The sequence below is a fragment of the Pogoniulus pusillus genome, chromosome 6 (assembly GCF_015220805.1).
Source record: "Pogoniulus pusillus isolate bPogPus1 chromosome 6, bPogPus1.pri, whole genome shotgun sequence".
Lineage (NCBI taxonomy): Eukaryota > Metazoa > Chordata > Aves > Piciformes > Lybiidae > Pogoniulus > Pogoniulus pusillus.
This window is the reverse complement of record NC_087269.1, coordinates 9,316,278-9,336,651: the sequence shown is the minus strand read 5'-3', so window position 1 is coordinate 9,336,651 and position 20,374 is coordinate 9,316,278.

Sequence of the window (20,374 nt, the reverse complement as noted above, 5' to 3'; positions counted from 1 at the left end):
GGTCTTGAACATCTCCAGAAAGACAGAATTGACTGACATCTGAAGACCTGAAGATGAAGGTAGCAGTCACAAGGGTATACGGGAAGTGAAGAACACCACACAGCCATTTCCCTTCCAATTTATGAGACAAGAGTAACTGATCAGTACCAATACTATGTCAGTCAAATTTGTCATCACATAGCAAACACTTATGTACAGAATTTAACCACAGATGTACCCCTGGAAAGCCCACTGGGCTGCAAATGAGGATACAAACATGCCTTGCTTACTAACTATCAGCTGGCTGGTGATCAGTTAAAGATGTTATGGTGACAGAAAATGAAGCACTTTGTGGCAGCTGGAAATTACACCAATGTTTTACCCATTAATAGTCCTGAAAGTAAACTGCCTGGAGGTAATACAAGAAAGGAATGTTTTTTTATGCCTGAGGATTACCAGCCAGAGGATTCTACGTGCTGTGCAGAAAAAGGTCTTCCAGAATATTAAATCAAATCTATCAAGTGCTAGCAAATGCCAGTGAAAAGCATTTTCTTGAGTGATGATGAGGAGCAACTTAAACCAGCACAGAAACCTCAGCAAATAAGACATCAGTAACAAGACCAAGAAAAAAAGCTTCCTGTGTCCTCTCATCTTCTCTTTTCTCTCCTTTTCTGGAGAAAAAACAATCTTCAGAAGCAAATATTTTACTAAAAAGCTGTGAAACATATTTTAAAATGCTGTTTTGTTTGTGGTTTTGTGGTTTTTTTCCCTCCTGGTAGCTTTATTTCTGTTCCACCAGTGTCTGGAGAATACAGAATGGGAAGACCACCTCATTACAGAGGTCATTAACTGATGCTGATAGACAGTTTGAGCCCTACACAAACAAGTGAGTCATGGAAAAGCCCAGGAGGGCTGGTGCAGACTGTTCCTGCTCCACTCAGGCAATCAGCAACTTGGCAGGTAGGCACACCTCACCCAACACCCTTCTTAAGCCCAACTCTAGCATCACTTTTCAAACCGTAAACCCCCACCATGGTGGAAATTACTAAGATGCAGTTTCTGCCTTCTCTTCTTCCACTGAGTAATTCTGGCTTGGCTCTGAACAGACTGACAGGCAGAAGAGGACAATTTTCTGCCTTCTTTCTGAACTTCTGCTTTGACATTTATTTTCCAACTTTTGTCATTTTTTGCACACTTCAGAAAGGGCAGAAAGTCACCATTCTGATTTGCACTGTTCAAGTATTCAAAGAGCAGTCACCTAAGGTCATGTGTGGGAGTGACACAGGTCAATGTATCATATTCCTCGTTTTACATGTGAACACTTTTCTCTTCCTCTCCTTCCACGTAAGAGTGAAATGCTTAATCTGCAGCAAGTAGAGCAAAGTCCTCCTGCACAGTTAGGAAGCACCAAGCAAAGGGGAAAGCTGAACATATTATCAGCATGGTCTTGGGGCCAAGTACAGTGCCAGCAAGAACTCTGTCAAAAGATCAGTTATCTGTGTATGATTTACACAGCTAGACTCAATGGCCTGTGGTTGGGCTGTCTATTGCTGCAACACAGAATTGCATGCCCTTCTAAGGGAACGTGACAGTTGAGAATATATCTGCATTCTAATGATGACATAATAATGACTTTGGATAAGAGACATCTTCAATGATCACAGCTTCCAAAACCTGTGGACTTGCAAGATGCACATAGCAGATTCCTGCAGAGCCTAGAGGCAGACTGCAATAAAATGGTCCCAAGTATATATATTTCATTAGAAATAGCCCAACAGCTGGATCAGCTATCCACTTAGATTTAGAATTTTGCTTTATGTGGACAAATTGTGGGTTTGAGCTACTTGTTCTTCTGGATGGAGATGCCATTTGTGTTACAGCGTTTGGCACACAGTAATCTTTGCTGAGTGTTCCAACTTGTGCCATACTACTAAGTGTGTAACATGATGAAGTCCATAAAACAAATTGCAGAGAGGATGGTTGCAGTATTAGTCACAATAGCAGTTTTCAATATTCAGGTACACACTAGTACCTGATCTGCATTTTAGCACAGAGAGGACCAATGTCTGCTTAGAGAGCCTCACACTCTACACAAGAGCTATTAAGAAATGCAAATCATCCTTTAAACAGCTAAGAGTAAGGATACCTAATTTTGGGAAAGTCTTTGGCATCCACATATATCAAAAACTGACAGTCTTTGACCAAGTGCTTATGGCACACTTGAATAGTAACCACTGCAAACTTGGATGTACTCCTTCACTAGGCTAAAACCTAAACATGCACTAAGGCAATAATCACCACTAATCAATACTATCCTGTCTTTATATTCCATAGAATAAAAGACAAATACTGTGCAGGCAGGAAGGGTGTGTAATGCACAGCACCTCCTTACTTTCCTAGGTTAGAAAGTCTGAGTACAATTCTGACAAAGCAAGTTGATTTGTGCTTGGTTTGGTCCCATAACAGATACCCACTGAGACTTTGCAAGAATACCACTGACAGATTTGACAGAGAAAGGAAAACTGTATTTAAACTGACAATTACTTCTATCAGAAGATGGTAGATACTTGACATTTTTGGTGCTGTATCTGAGCTCAGCAGCAATGATGACATTGTCTGGGCTGCTCTTTCATAGAGGTCCACAATTCGTCTGCTTAATTCTACATTTCAGGTGAGCTTCCAAGCAAGAGAGGTCCAGCCAGAAGATGTTAATCAAGTACTTCTTCTAGTCACTTTAGAGGGACAAGGGACACAATTTTGACAGACATGTCAAAATTGCAGACATTTTCCAGCCTTGCTGTCTGATCAAACCCAAACAAAGGGATATTTCAGTCAGAAGGCCAAAAAACATCCATTGACAATAAATGACCTTTTATTTTGTGTCAGAATATAGAAGGTAAAAGTTATTCTGTAATGCAATTCTAAACTGTTCTGTAGTCTTCACTAATTGCAATTGCCATTGGCTTCTGCTTTTTATCTCATAGATCCATTTGGATTTATTGCTCCACCACATATTTCAATAGTTTTCATACTTTCTAGTATCACAATAGCCTAGGATTTCTCTTGGAAATTGATTATCTTATACAGTTGCCATAAATCACAAAAGATGTGATTTTGTGTTTTACAGGACAAATTCATACCTAGAGTAAATTCACTGATGCAGGTATTTCCCCAGCTCTTCAATTAAGCTCTTCAAGAATTTGGAGCAACCCAAAATGTAAAGATTAGAGCCCAAATTGTGGAGACTTCCATATGTGTGGTACTGCTCTATTTGGAACGTTCAAAATCTCAACACCAGGCAATTTCTCCCTGAGGAAACATGGTAAGGCTTATTTTAGCCACCTTCTGTCAGTGTCATCAATGTAGTTAGCCAACTAAGATCTCCTGAGTACACTGGCAAGTATTTAGCCACGGTATGTAGTCTAGAAGCATATGAATTGAATTTTTTTTATAGTTATAAAGGAACAAAATGAAAGAGAAGAAGAATTTCCTGATTTATTTCCATTTTTATCTGCAATTACATGGTTCAAAGCCTACTTCTCTCAGAAATGTGTGATACTGGCAGTGATCATTTCTCCAACTGCTAACAGGTAAGAACTAAACTCCCTTTCTCTCTACTCTCTACTCCTAAATCTACCTTCACATTTCAGTGTAAAATTCTCCACCGCTCACGAAAGAAAGTCTGCCAGCCACCCATATACATGCATATACCAACAAAGTTTGCTTTTAAATACCATGGCTCAATTGTCTAGTAGCATTCTTGTACCTGCAGCAACAAATATGAGCCAAAGTCTTCAGCTATTAGGAAAGTAAAATTGCTCACAGCACCTCATTCCCTCTGGCAGGGCTGAGGTTTACTACTGTTATCTTTGGATAGGACACAGCAAAGGAAATTCACTCCAGAGCAGAAAATAATAACAGTGCTTGGGGGCTTCCCAGACCTAAAGACTCTTTGCTGGTTCATACAGGCCAAGTCTAAACAATGCTGTTTTTTTCAGTGGTTTATAAACTCAGGATTTTTACCTGCTGAGCAGTGTTATGTCCTATGAAATATCTGGTCTTTTTCCTGCAGATTTTTTCTCTACCCTTTAGATAATAGGAGCCAAAACTACTTTCCTATTTTAAAATCAAGAACAAGTGGATGTTTCCCTGAATGTGTTTGGTTTAGGACTGTTCAACACAGCATCTGTTAAGCTCCAGGAATTTCTATTTTACAGTTTGGGGTTGTTTTTTCCCAGATCTTTAATCCACTTGTTTAATTTCCTCTATTAAAACATTACTGTTCTTCATATTATGGGCATCTACATCAAAGGCCACATTTAAATATTTTTGGCCTGACATTCACACCAGAGGGGATCATACTGAAACTGAAGAGGTGCAAGATTGTTAGAGGATGTAGCAGATGACAGTGATTAAAAATGGAGGACAAACATGTGAGATTATGTGTTACCTAAGTAACTCTTATGCAACCAGCAACAGATCAATATTTTCCAAGCATGTCTCTCTGTACCAAGATGTATAGCTAGTAAGTAATTCCAAGGGGATGGAGAAGTTTTGCCCTAATATATCCCCTGATTTAAAAAAAAATTATCTTGGAGAAAGGTCATCAAGAAATATTAAAAAAAAAAAAAGTAATCAAGAAGACAAAAACACTGCAAGATGCAAGCTAACCACTCTTACAGAGAAGCATGTCATGCTGTTTGCACCAACCCTGTGACAGCACCGAGAACTCCGTATTGCTCTCTGAAACCTGAGCAAGGTAGACACAAGCAGAAATACCTACATTAGCTGCTTTTGGACATCCTCACCTAAACTTAGTAGTAAGACACATTAAAATTCTACAGCAAGATCTCTCAGAGCATAGAATCACAGCCCACACTTTGTTAAACCTCTGCAGTAACAGATAACTGTTCAAGATTCGGGCTGTGCAATCTGGGGAAGAATTGAGAGGGACTTCCCCCCAGCCTCCAGAAGAAATAGGAAGTCATTTAAATGCATTGACTGGCTGGATGGTTGCATGCAGAGAGTGGTAATGTGACAAGTGGCATCCCTCAGGGCTCAGTGCGGGGACCAGTGCTGTTTAACACCTCTGTCAGTGATATGGACAAAGGAATCGAGTGCACCCTCAGCAAGTCTGCAGATGACACCAAGCTGTGTGGCACAGTCGACTTGCTAGAGGGATGCCATCCAAAGGGACCTGGACAGGTTGGAGAGATGGGCCCAGGCCAACCTCATGAAATTCAACAAGGCCAAGTGTAAGGTCCTGCATTTGAGTTGGTGCAATCACAAGCAAAGACACAGGCTGGGTGGCAAATGGCCAAGAGCAGCCCTGAGGAGAAGGACCTGGGGGTCTGGGTTGATGAAAAGCTCAACATGAGCCAGCAGTGTGTATGTGCAGCCCAGACAGCAACCATGTACTGGGCTGCATCAATAGAAGTGTGGCCAACAGGGAGGGGATTCTTTCCCTTTATTCTGCTCTCGTCAGACCCCACCTGGAGTACTGTGTGCAGTTCTGGAGCTCCCAACACAAGGACATTGAACTGTTGGAGCAAGTCCAGAGGAGGACCATGAAGATGCTCAGAGGGCTGGAGCAGCTCTGCTATGAGGACAGGCTACAAGAGTGAAGGCTCTGCAGCCTGGAGAAGAGAAGGTTTCAAGTAGCCTTCCAGTGTCTGAAGAGGGCCTACAGCAGGGCTGGGGAGGGACTATTTACACGGTCTTATAATGACAGGATGAAGAGTAATAGGTTTGCACTGACAGAGGAGACATTCAAACTGGATATTAGGGAAAGGTTCTTTACAGTGAGGGTGGTGAGACACTGGAACAGGTTGCCCAGGCAGTTGTGGCTGCTCCCTCTCTGGAGGTGTTCAAGGGCAAGTTGGATGAGGCCTTGAGCGACCCATTTTAGTGGGAGATGTCCCTGCCTATGGTGAGGGGTTGGAACTGGATGGTCCTTGAGGTCCCTTCCAACCTAAACCATTCTATGATTCTATGACAGGAACTAAGAATCACAAGGGCTCTCTGGATATAAAGGTTACTTAGTTCTTCAATTTTAAATTGTATTTTAACTCTGGGCACTGAAACTCCACTAGAGCAGTTTCAGTGTCTGCAAGGCATACAGAAAAGTGGCTTCTCTGAAAAAAAAAACCTTCCCAAATCACTGCAGCTTAATGGGGAAAATCCATTTCAGAATGAATTTTTCTTTATATCTCGTAGGTCTCTAGCAAATCTATACCATTTTCTATACATATTCAAACCCTGCTTGAGGTAATCTTGTAACATCATAAAAAGATACCAGTAACAGACTAGAAAAGCAGTTGGTAGGCAGTGTTCCACTAAAGCAGTGTTTTCAGGTCTGCAAGCCCTGTGAGTAGGCTGGCGAAATCACTACGGTGAACGCTCTGCATAAAACCAAGTCATTATTACATGAGGGTGTAGCTGTCACAGTATAAAAGATGGTTGAGTAAGAAGATTGAACAGCAAAGAGAAGCCAACAACAGTGCTAAGGAGTCTACAGGAACAACAACTGAGATTCTGCTGAAAGAGGTGAGTTGCAGAAGAGAAAAAACCACACTAAATCTTAAACAAAATGTAGCTTGTTTCGCCCACCTCAGGGGCAAAGGTGTTTAGCTGATGCTAATGACTTCCTGTTGCCACAGAATTAAGATTTCACTGATCTCTTCTGCTCTTTCCTGTGACACAGTGCATGTTTTGGTCTTTTGTAGTAAGCTCACTAAAAGATGCTAGGAGAGTTTTATGGTCTTTAATATGAGGAGTATCTTCTCCAGAATATCTAGTTCCACATACCACTCTTGACTAACAGTTACTATACGATCACTTGCTTTGTACACCTACACTTTGGGGCTGGAGTTGGGGAAAAAGAAAGTGGATGAAGAAGGGAAAAGTGGAAATTCTAAGTTCCTAACTCTATGACAGCTATTTTATACACTGAAACCTGTGACACAATGAATCAATGTATACTGGTATGTATTTCTGAAGAGCATTTGGACTTACTGCATGACTGGAAGAAAGCAAATAGCACTGCAGCCTGCAAGACAAAAGAGGGGATGCCAGCAGCAACGATGAAGTAGCACTAAGGAATATAAACTGCACCAGTGGCTACACAGAACCAAGCAAAGCCATCAGCTATACTGCCTGGATACACCTCCCCAGCTAAACATCACAGGTCTGGGGTTTGTTTCCTTAGGTTTGGTATCGTATTTTATATATATTATTTTTTTCTGAAACAAACATGGATTGCAAAATTGGAAGATAAAGAGAATGCAAATGAGATGAAATCTAGCTGGGTGTTACAGGAGTGTTTCCTAATGTGTCTTCTTGCAAAAACTCATTAAAAAAATAAAAAGAAGAAAAATATTTTTAAACCACCAGTGTGCACCATTTTTAATGACATAGAAGATAAGGAAAGTATAGAAAGAATCATTGTCAGCACTTGGCAGAATCTCCAGAGCTCTGGATTCTCCTCCAGCTTTGCTGGGAGGCTGAAGTCAAACAGCTTTCACCTTATCTCCTGGTCAGTCTTTGAATACAGGACCCTCTCCTGACATTCAGTCAACAAACTGGGATCTGGATAGATTACTCTAACATTGGAATAATTGATGATATTACTTATGACAAAGCTATTACAACAATACGTGGGTGTTAAAAATGAAGTATGGCATACAGGAGGAAGTCTTGCAACGACCTGTGCTCCACAGCATGAGCTGAAACATGAGTAAGCTTAGGATCTCAGCACCCCGAAGCCAACAACAAATGGTGTTGCCACGTCACAATTCTTTTTTGGAGAGGACACACAGCGTGTGGACCAGATACTGCTTAGAATTACCTGCCAAATGCTCATAATTAGTGATCCATTTCCCACTGATGATGCTGATTTGACATTTGTAGAGTGCATGCTCCTACACTCAGAGGCACAGACTGCACATATGGTACAGACATGTGCCCTGCGTGGATGCCCGAATTGCCTCAAGGAAAGTTTTAAGTTGGATGTTAGCAGCTATAAGCAGAGATGTGGTGCTGCAGGAATATTTTTGACCATTTGCCTCCCTGTTGCATACTTCTTCCAGGAAGCACCTTCTTTGGATTGCTACAGAGTGAGTCAAAACACAGTGACTGCAGTCAGAGTGACTTCATTTAAAGCTACAGCCTGTCAGAGGGCCTTGAAGTGCAGTCTTGGGGCAAACCATACTATGGCAGGTTGAAATGTTAAGAAGATATGAAAGGTTAAGAAAGGAGCAGGCTGTGCTCCAGATAAGAGGAGCTCCAAATGGCTTCAAAGACAGCATCAACCCAAGGAATAGAGATCAATTTTGGCTGCGCATACTGCAGTCTGGATGAAAGAACTGCTTCAGGCTTAAAAGGTACACAAGGCAACATGAGCTAGTACCTGAAGTGCCATCTCAGGATGCACAAGATTTGGGCTGAAGACACAGTCTGTTTCTGACTACCTAAGGTATTTCTCAGGTTTGTATCAACCGTAGCAAATCATACTGCAAAACAGACAAGCCCAGCTACAAAGTGCCAAGACAAGGTGCTACAGAATTTCAGAGCAAAACAGTGCAATTCTGTTCCACTGAAATGGTACCTTGCTTTTACAGTTTGAAAGATCCTCAGAGCAAAACAGAGCTGAGCCAGCTTTCTGAAACTGCTAGAGACAGAAGAAAACCCCTTCCCAACCAGCTCTAGCACTGGGATCTAGAACTTGCTTTGAGGAAACACCACAAACAAAAATCAGCTCCTTGTAAAAACAAATGGTAGAGCTGTCTGCAAAAAGCCTTTGGCAGCAATCACGGAGCACTCAGGATCCCAGCACAGCTGAGGAGCACTACTTGTCTGGGTTTGCTGTCACATGCTTTCCTGTCTGTCATCTGTTACAAAGCACAAACAAGCCCCCTTCTCTCTGGCTTGCAAACAGAAAATACCAACTTCATAGCACAAGAAACATGCTTCAAATCTGTCTCAGACACAAAACTATCCACATCAAAGCAGGTCTCACCAGAAGCGGATGGGAAGTCATAGGAGCATTGCGTTAACACTACGTTAACCACCACAAAAATCTTACACAGAAGCAGCAATTTTCAGTCTCCTGCACACCACAGACTTCCAAATTTGATATCACAAAGTCTCATGCCGTTTTAGCAGCTATCAGCAAGAGCATTGGAGCATCAACAGAATTTCAGTATGCTTTACTGAGGGAGAAAGCATTCAAGTATCAGGTTCTGAGACGTTTGCACTGCAATAACCTGTGTGTTCAGAGGAAGAAGAAACAGGTCAGAGGGGGAAAAATACGTAATAAAAGCCCCTAGCTCCTCAGAGCAATACTCTCACTCCAACTCTCTACCCAAAAAAGTCTGGAAAAGGAACACAGTATTTTTGCATCTACTAGAAAGCAGCAGTCAAAATAGATCTTACCAAAGATGACAGATGCAAGTCTGAGTTAAATATTAGCCAAAACCTTCTCCCATGTCAGCAGATCCCACTGAAATTTGGAAGACATTGGTCTATGCACTACAGTCAAATGAAAGAGCCTCAGAATTGAAAGACTGGGGGGGGGAGGGGAAAAAAACATACCATAGAAATACATATTCCAGCTGCTTTTGAACAATCTGGTGGAAAAGGGCTGAAACATTCTCCTGCTAAACCTGACAGGTGAAGTCTCTTGACTTCTTGGCATTGCAAACAATCAGTATAAAAAAAGCCAGGATAAAGTTACCTAAGGATGACTGGTGTGAAATTAGTCTGCATAGCTAAGCCCAGCCTCTTGCTACCATGTGGGTAGGAAGCACTCCAAGGTGTTTGAAACACCACAAAAAGCTTGAAGGTGTCTGATTCATTAACCAAGGCATTGGCAAGGTCCATCAGAGCAAGAGCTACTGCAGCAGACAGGAGCCGTTCTTTGGCCTTGAAGAGCACACTAAGACCACCAAGTCTTGGTTGCTGTCACCAAGTGGCAGCAGTCCCAAGCCTTAAGACACTTTTGTCTTGTTCCTTTCTTTATTCTGCTGGCTCCAGCTTCTTTGTCTGACATTAGATTTTAACTAAAAAAAAAACCCAAAACAAAACAAAAACTAATTAATGAGTGCATTTTGGTTTAATTGTTCCAATGACATCCCACGTTTTGACTAAGTATATATCACAACTCAAGGCAGGTCAGATTTTACAACTTGACATGTATTGTTTCTCATACTTCAGTTGGAAAGGGAGAAAAGGTGTGTATAAGATGCAGTGTAACGGTAATTGAGAGGTGAAGCAGTGGAGTGTGAGATTGCCTCAGTGTTAATATTCATCTCTCTCCATCTTAGCCAGAGGTTGCATCATGTGTAATATAGGCAAGGTGGAAATTCTTCTCTTCCTGGACAGAAAAGTCTGGCAGGTGATGGGGAAGAATGAAAACAATTTTAGTTGTGATTTGTTTGCTTGGGTTTTTTGTTTGTTTGCATGTTTGCTTCTCAAATATTTCCCTTGGTTCTCCAGTGAGAACTGAATGAACATGTGCAGCCTTGTGAAGTACTGGACATACTCCTCTGCTCAACTCAGCAAGAGACACAACATGCATTTTATGGAAGATGAGTGGTTTAATTCGCTTTGAAAGTGAATGCAACCAGAACACTTGAAGAAGTTCCAAATCCTCCAGCAATCTAGGTAAACAACTTCAGATGCCAGCAAAAGATCCAGGAGATGCAGTAGATGGAAATTTGTTCCCTGAGTGTTGCTCAGGGTACCAGCAGTATTCTGCAGAAAGGGACTATCAGTGGCTGCTACAAACTTTTTCTCTGCCCAAACAATTTTCTTTGTCCTTCATATAGACCAATATCACAGGTGACAAAAGTCAGGAAACTACCAAGGCACAATAAGCTGCTTATATGTTCATGGCTAGCAAGATTTCCTTTCTATTCTCTTGCACTCTCTTTATTCAGTACTTAGCCCCCATCCCCCATTCCCCCCTTTTAACAGTTTTCAGCACTGCATATTCTTCATTGGACATCAGGAAAAATAAATCCAGTATGGTTTACTGGTATAATGACCAAGTCTCAATTTATCTTGCTGACATGAAATATCCCATGCACTCCAAAACAGATGTAACCCAAATAATCTGTCTGAGCTTGCCCTGAACAGACACTGACAAAACACAGCCATCTGCCCCAGTGTAGCCTAAAATCTTCTAGGACATGTTTGCAGCATGAGCAGTAGGTCCTCTCTGAATCATTTGGGTCTGGGACACAGGTCTGGAGGTAACTCAGCAGTATATCAGTAGCCATCTCAGTGGGTTTCTGCATAAGATCTAGCACTGTTACCAATCAAAACTGATCAGGTGATTGCAAATTACAGTGCAAGGTCATAAAAAGTGTAGAAATTTGTGATGCACTTTGTCTTGAATTTATTCACTATAAGAAGCATTGCAAGATGAGCTGCATGTTGAAATCCTCAAACATACCTGCTAGCCAAGCTAGGATCAACTATACCCTACACTGGCACATAATTATGGTGCCATCATAACCCAAGTGAAATCTCCATTCTTGTAAGATATTTATTGCAGAGACCTCTTTATCCATAGCAACTTAAATCTGGAAAACATGCTAGCTTGAAACACAGGATAACTCCCACTGAACACAATAGAAATGCAAGTAATATGGCTTCTCTTAACTGCTCACCATAACAAGTTTGTTTAGAATCATAGAATCAGTTAGGGCTGGAAGGGACCACAAGGATCATCTAGTTCCAACCCCACAGCCATGGGGAGGGACAACTCACACTAGATCAGGCTGTCCACAGCCTCAACCAGACTGGCCTTAAACACCTCCAGGGATGGGGCTTCCACCACTTCCCTGGGCAACCCGTTCCAGGGTCTCACCACCCTCATGGTGAAGAACTTCTTCCTAACATCCAGTCTGAATCCACCCATTTCTAGCTTTGTTCCATTCCCCCCTAATCCTGTCACTACCTGACATCCTAAAAAGTCCCTCACCAGCTTTCTTGTAGGCCCCCTTCAGATACCGAAAGGTCAGAGCCTTCTCTCCAGATTGAACAGCCCCAACTCCCTCTGTCTCTCCTCACAGGAGAGCAGCTCCAGACTTCTGATCATCCTTGTGGCCCTTCTCTGGACACGTTCCAGCACATCCATATCCCTCTTTTAACAGGGGCTCCAGAACTGGATGAAGTACTCCAGGTAGGGTCTCACCAGCGTGGAGTAGAGGATCACTTCACTCGACCTGCTGGCCACACTTCTCTTGATGCTGCCTAGGATCTGGTTGGCTCTCTGGGCTGCAAGAGCACACTGACAGCTCATATTGAGCTTCTCATCCACCAGCACTCCCAAGTCACTTTCCTCAGGACTGTTTTCAAACCAGTCACTGCCCAGCCTATATTGGTGCTTGGGATTGTGTCAACCCAGATGCAGGAGCTTTAGTGATTTTTCATACCCTCCCACAGCCTTAAGTACCTTTTGAGAATTATACTCACTCCAGCTAAATCTAAAATAATTTCATTAATCCCTTTTATAAGTCTGTTGCAGTGACTGCAGTGTACATGCCAATGCTGTGCTGGAGAGCATGTTACACACCCGTACATCATACACTGATTAATCAGGTAGGCAAAGTAATTTACTCACCTCATTCCAAACCCTTGCTAAACATGACCCAGGGGTTATAACTTAGGTACAGGAACTACTGATTACCTGAATTTGAATATCACTGCCTTTTTTCTCCCTGTATTTCCCTGACAACCATAGTACAGCTGTTTTTTCGACTTCAGTAGCTTTAGCTGGCAACAAACCTGATTTGACATTTTATCTGTACAACCACCCTGAAAGGTGCATGTGCCTCTGAAATGACCTCAAACAAACACAGTCCTTACATTTCTGAACCTACTTTAAGGCACCAAAACACAAATGCCTTCATCAGTAATAAGCAACTTCAGCAAGAGAGGCTTACTGCAATTCTAAAGCCAGAGTTTAAAGCAATGTCTCTTTCTGAGATCTTGCACTATCAAAAAAAAGGTCTCCTAAATATTAGCTTCAGTGGTCCATTCCCACAGGTTCCTACAGAAATACATACCGTTACTTTGGAAATTAAAGACCATGCCAGTACTCATCAGACAGCATCACTCTTTAGCCCTTAAAACCACACAATTCACACTTCTCATGCTCAGCCTGACTTTCATTTGGGACAAAACTGACTCAGTCAAGGGTTGAGCTGAAGGACAGGCAGAAAGAAAAGTTTTAACACTACAGGCATTCCACATGGACGCAATAACAGTGTTGTATAAGCAAATCTGCTGTATTTTAAAGGCTGCTTGTTACAGATGAATTCTGCATCAGTTTGTAATGGCACCTAATCAACATCAATCATTTCCAGTCTCAAATTAAGAGTTGTTGTATTCTATAGTTCCTAAATTAGAGATGAAACTCAAATCAGGGCTTCTCAGAATATCAGAACAAGAGCTGAACTTGAGACACAACACATGAAGGACTGTAACAGACATCTTGGCAAACTTCACCATCATAAGTGTTGTATCTTAAAAAAAAAAAGAGAGACATCTCCTGGTTCTCTTATTCCTCTACATTGCTCTGGATTGACATTAACAAATCAAATTTTCATGGATATCTGTAACTGGGACTTGATTGTTTCAACAAAAGTTTAACCACCTAAACAAATTACAGCACTGTGATAACACTTTGAAGCAATTCAAGTGGTCTTTAAACTTTCCTCATCTAAATATTACACGTCAGATACTGCTCACTGTGAACATTAGCTTCTTTGCCCTTTTATTAGATCCAAAGTCTAAAGTCACTAAGAAAGATTTGCTCAGGTTTTTCACTTCCAGTTTCAATGGTCAATAGCCAAAGTCTTTCTTTGTAAACTGTTATGTATGCTTCTCTTGTTCACAACTTATCCTTTCAATAGGGGAGGTTAAGTACAGCAAAACATTTAGGTAAATGCATAAGCAGAATAGCAAAACTGAACTATGAAGCTTCAGTTCTGGACTGGTTTTTAAAGTCTAGAGCTGATGCAGAAGCCAAGCTCTGTGTGGACACAACAGAATTGTGCTGAGCTTCAAAATGTCAGCAGATCCTCAGCTTTGGTAGACAGTTTTTGTTTTCATCAGGAGTTAAATACCATGACATCTTAGTGAGTTGCTGTAAACTAGATCTAAGCTCATTTATATCTATTGTGCCTGCCCAGTTCAAGTTTGAATGGGCTCCATTATGTCCCCGACCTGTAGGGGAGGAAAAGACCTGTCCACAGATTTTCATTAGTGCCTTGCTGTCACAGCTGTCTCCAGAGTTCACAAGCAATATAAGGCATTTGATGCTTTTGAGATAAGAATTGTTTTATTTTGTTTGATGTGATGCAGAGATAGCTTAATTAATTTTTCATCTATGACACCTATCAGATAGGAGAGAGGTGCTCAATGCCAAACTTTGTTTTCATGTTGGAGCTCAGAGGAACTAGTCTTTTGGGGACAAATTCTGATCCCAAATAAAGCAACGTTAACCCACAGTATTGCATAGTTTCCATTCAAAACCAATACAATTATCTGTCAGTTTTTTATGCTTAGAGTCAGCAACTTAAGACATATATTAGATGCTTTTATTTCTTGCAAAGTGCCTACTGCCAGTTCATACCTGTGTGTATTTAACATAGAGTTCTCTTAAAAGTCTGGTTTTAAAGCCATAAACACATACTGGGACACACCAGTCACAAAGAGGAGTGAAAGCAAGAGTGTCAGTGGTAACATGGAAGTGCCAAATTCAGTCAGATCTTTCAATTTTGTGCAGCCAACAAGTAAGTCTGCTGCTGCACTTGGTCACCACAGATCACCTGCAAGCACTCAAACACGTGGTGTCTCATCAACTGATCTAAACGCTTTAACTACACTAAATAAGAATGACTTATCACGTCCTGGCACCAAACTTTACTCAGGGCAATTATTTAGACTGAAGGGCTGGGGTTTGTTTCATGTTTATCACCCCATAGCCTATTGCATCTGAGCAGTTTCACAAGACCAATAAAAAAAAAAAAGGCTTCTTATATGTTACCTACAAGTAATTAAACTCCAACCTCGTGTAGTAATAACCTTTAGCTCCACTTTTCACAGCTCCAACCAATTGCACAAGCTCAGCAAGAATCACTTTGAATCGGCATTCAGGGATACCCCACAGTTTTACATTCACTGTCCAGGTATTTAAAACTTGCCTGTGTATCAATCCTGCTGGAAGGAACACTCATTTCAGTTTCTTTTGCTGTCTTTTGGTGCATATTCTTAGTCATTATTTGCACAAGGGGCAAATAATTACACTGCTTGTGTGATATTTGAAAGAAGTATTAATATGACTGTCCCTAAAACAGAGAAGCACAGAAAAATTCACCTAAACAGTGAAGGCAAACTATTGAGCTTCCTAGCTATGAAAACTAGCAAAAGACAGTTTGGATTATCAGACACTTACAAGCCACATGCATAGAGACACTTCTGCCAAAAAAATAATACTTTGAGTAAATATTTTGAGCCATAATCTGGTCAGGAATTTTCAAAGCCTCTAGCTTGGTACAATTTATAGAGCCCCTGGTAGCCCACAAGAGAATTCTTCATATCATTAGTTTTCTTCATATTTTAGTCTCAAGGCAAAAAAGTCAGCAGCATTTGCATTAACTGAAAGCATTCCCTTTTTCAAGTTTTACAGAAAAATAACCCCAAAACCTGAGTGGGTTTGACTTGAGCTCCTCTTTTCCAAAACTGTGACAGAGGTGATGCTTCCACAGCTGACCTGGTCTATTTTATGCCATTGGGTGTGCACTTCAGTCACTGAGATCACAAACTCATTCAGAAACAACAAGGAACACAGACAAGCCTGCACTACAGAACACAAGCCCATGTGTCTTCTAAGGCCTGTGCACATGTTTTCTCACACCCTCTTTCAAAATAAGCTGAAAAAAAGGTTATCCACCATTAGCAATTCAGAAAGACTTCTGATCAAGAGCCCAACCTACCTGACTCACAGATGACACACTGCTCAGAGTTGCTGAGGACTCCCAGAATGGCTTTTCATGATGAACTACTCAATGGCCTTCACTTACTGAGAAGCAACTATATAGGTGAAAGGTGACAAACCACCACAATGTGGATTAATTTATTCTTCAAAAGAGGTTAAAAAGGCATGCATTTTGTGGGCCAGGGAGAAATAGTGGAGAAGGAAAAGCATAGATGCAGTTTGTAGCTTGAGTAGTTGGATTTGTTCCCTCAAGTGATTCTGCTGTGCTTCCTCCCCACACTGGTCTCTAAGATGCATCTGGGACCCAGTCCCACAGATGTTGTCAATTATCTTACCTCTTTTAAGGCAGTGAAGCAATATTCACTTATTCTGAATGGGGATCTGTCCAACTACTAATTATTTGTACCTAATGCATACCACATAACAGCATGAAATCAGCTGCTTGGTTTCCTACATGCAAGAGGCATCACAGATTGCAGCCAAGACACTTGCATACAGAATCACAGAAACATTCGGGTTGGAAAAGACCCTCAGGACTGCCAAGTCCAACAGATATCTCTACTCTACAAGGTGCACTCTAAACCATATCCCCAAGCACCACATCCAAATGACTTTTAAACACATCCACAGTTGGTGACTCAACCACCTCCCTGCACAGCCCATTCCAATGCTGACCACTCTTGCTATTCCCTCTTGTTCTATTACTAATTACCTGTGAGAAGAGACCAGTACCAAGCTCTTCACAACATCCTTTCAGGTAGCTGTAGATATCAATATCATCTCTTTACATCAAGTTTGGAACTGCCTTACTCATTTTCTTTCATCCTTGTCAAACTAACACTGTCTAAAACTCTTCAAGCAGATTGCAATCAGAAGGTCTAGGATGATAATTAGTGTTGCACAGGTGCTTCCACTTTCATTCATGTCCACTGATACAGGCAATTTCCCCCAGCTCAATCAAAAATAGTTAAGATAAGTGAAAAGTCTTAATACTGATTTATTCTTCAAATACCATCACTGAATGCTAGGGAACTGTGGGAATCATCTAGTTCAACCTCCCTGCCAGAGCAGGTTTGCCTAGATCAGGTTGCATAGAAGCCCATCCAGGTGTGTTTTGAAAGTCTCCAGAGAAGGAGGCTCCACAACATCTCTGGAAAGCCTGTTCAGTGCTCTGTCACTGTCATATGAAAGAAGTTTTTCCTTACGTTTAGGTGGAACTTTCAGTGTTCCAGTTTGTGCCCATTGCTCCTTATCCTATCACTGGGCACCACTGCAAAGAGACTGGTCCCATCCTCTTGACAGCTATTCTTTAGATATTTACAAGCACTGATAAGATACTCCTTCAGTCTTCCCTTCTCCAGGCTGAATTGCCCCAGGTCTTTCAGTATCTCCTTGTAAGAGGGATGCTCCATTTCCCTAATCATCTTTGTAACCATCTGTTGGACTCTCACCAGCTGTTCCCTGTCTTTCTTGAACTGGGAGGCCCAGAAATGGACACAATACTCCAGATGTAGCCGTACTGGGACAGAATAGAGGGAGAGGAAAACGTCCCTTGCCTGTTGGTCACACTTTTCTTAACATACCCTCAGTCATAGAATGGTTTAGGTCGGAAGAGACCTCAAGGATCATCTAGTTCCAACCCCCTGCCATAGGCAGGAACACCTCTCACTAGGACAGGTCACTAAAAGGCCTCATCCAACCTGGCCTTGAACACCTCCAGGGAGAGAGCAGCCACAACTTCCCTGTCAGTGTCTCACCACCTTACTGTAGGAACTTCTTCCTAACATCTAGTTTAAGTCTCCCCTCTGCCAGTTTAAACCCATTCATCCTCATCCTGTCATTACAAGATCTTGTAAATAGTCCCTCCTGCAGGCCTCCTTCAGATACTGGAAGGCTACTACAAGGTCTTCTCGAAGCCTTCTCTTCTCCTCATACAGGAGTCAAATTCCAGCACCAGTCAAACCAGGTCTGGATCAAAAAAAGCTTCATGATCTTGACCAGTCCTGACAGTATTGAGTGAGTGCTGAAAGGCCTCTGGTATTTAGCCTCCTCTGTCAGATTACAAGAAGCGATCTTCTTTCAAAGATCACATCCACAGCCTTTGGAGGTGAAGCCAAGAAGCTCTACCTGCCCACCCAGCCTGCATATCTCACTGCACAGCTGCGCCTCTCTCCAGCAGCATCGAGCTCTGTTACTCTCATTACACAGATGAAGGCAAATACAAATCAGTCACTTAAAAGAAGAAATCTGTGAGGAAGCAGACATATCCTACCTGGCAATTCAGCATGCACAATACTGTGCACACCTCCCACAGAGGTGCACCATGGTAAGAGAACAGCCTCCCATGTACCCCAATTGCACCGACTGCCTCTGCCATAAAGGAGCATGCTACTTCACAAACCAATTCAGCTGCAAGGGAAACCCATGCCTCAGCAGCCAGACATGGTTAAGGAGTAGAAAGAAAACCTAACAGCATGTGCTTGCTTGGTCAAAGCGCAACCCAAGAGGCACCTTTTCTCAGTGGCACCAGACTTACTCAGCGCCCCATAGCCACTGAGAGTAAATGAGAGTCTCCCTGAAGCCCCAGGCGTGCAGCTTTCCCAGGGCCGGGGCTGGCTGTCAGCGTGTGCTGCCCTCTTCTAAAGCGGTTGCGCAAGAGCTGTATGCTTAACATTTCCAACCAGACAAAATTGCTCTTTATATTTGATCAGGAATTTTTTTTTTTTTTTTTTTTTACCTTTGAACCTATTGCAATGCAGGTTCAAAGGTTACCTAGGTGCAGTGCTGCCTGTTTATTAAAGCCACACACTGATGAGTCGGGACTTAGTCCTGCCACAGGAGCCGAGGAAGCGCCGAGCCTTGAACACCCACTTGGAGTTGTAAAGCAGCAAAGGAAGGAAGCTGTGCCGGCCCCTCCACCCTCCCGCAGTGCTGAAGGAAGGTAAGCAAATGTCTCCCGATCAGAGCCTGTTTCCCAAGTGCTCGGCTCCCTGCTCCTGCAGCGAGGCACCACAAGTGGGACAGCAGCCTTCATTTGCTGCAATGCCGGCATCCAGTGCACCCTTCTCTCACTCTGGGCTCTTAAAGGCAACAGATGTATAACCGGCTGCACGTTATTAACAAAGCAACTCCAGGCTCAAGGGTGGCACACAGAGAAATCACAGCCTGAACGAACACTCCCTGTTATTACAGACCGCCTAGATCTCGAAACCTGACTACCGTCCAGGCTGAAGCCATTTTCTTATCAGTTCCTTAGTTCTATTTACTTAAAGATACAGAGTACTAGTGCCAGGCTCCCATTCAGATTCACGTTTAAAACAGAGTTCCAGAAATAGAAGAATCATTTGATCCTGCAACATCACAGGCAGGTTTTGAAATCTTGTGAGAAAAAAATCAGAGCTAAATCATTTATACACACAAGCTTAGTGGCAACATTTACTACAACAGGACCTCAAACTCTCACTAAGAAGACAGAAACTGGCTATAATGCCTTTCCTAAGGTTTTAAAAGTACAGATCTTAAAGTATGGCACACCAGACTGCTGCTGTTCCCTTGGTACGAGTGCCTGATAGAGGTGCAGCCTTCTCCAAGCTCTTGCTTGCATACAGAGCTGCAGCTGTAACAATGGCAAGGATATCAGACACAAAAGTTAACCAGATACCAAGCTACGAGAGAACTGGCAAAAGTCTTCCTGCTCTTCCAAGTCGTAAACCCATCATCCTGTCCATACTATTTTCTCTGAGGAACCCACCTATGTGCCAAGAAGATTATGTACTTCCCTGTGCAGCTACCGTGTTTTGTGAAAGCCAGAAGGTTGCCTTTGGAAAGTGTAGGGGAGCAATAAAGAATTATTATTTTCATAGGATTAAGAAAACAAACTGGAGCCCAAAAATTCTTCAACTAAAGTAAGCCCACACTTCCCACGGACTCACAGAATTTAGATCCAAACCTTGAAGTGACAACAGAGAAAACTGTACACTGAGATAATGCTTCCTCTGCAGGGGGGTTGGAACTAGATGATCCTTGTGGCCCCTTCGAACCTTGACTGATTCTATGATTCTATTTATATCCTCTGCTATTTGTGAAAGGTAGATGGGCTATTTAGACACCTTTGCAGAGGAAAAGAGCAATGTTGTGCCATGATCTTTGGTTTGTTATTAAAGCTCTTCTTATCCATCCTTTATGCAAACCTTTTGTGACAGTGACAACCTGAATTCTCTACAGAAATGCTTTACCTACTGCTTATCTTAATTTCCTGAAGGGTGTGAAAGATGCAGATGTACATTTTACATACATGTACAAAAAGGATGCATAGATTGAATAATTCATGACTGCTTGATTTTCTTGCAGAGAATTACTAGCAACAAATGAATCTGTGCTTCAAAA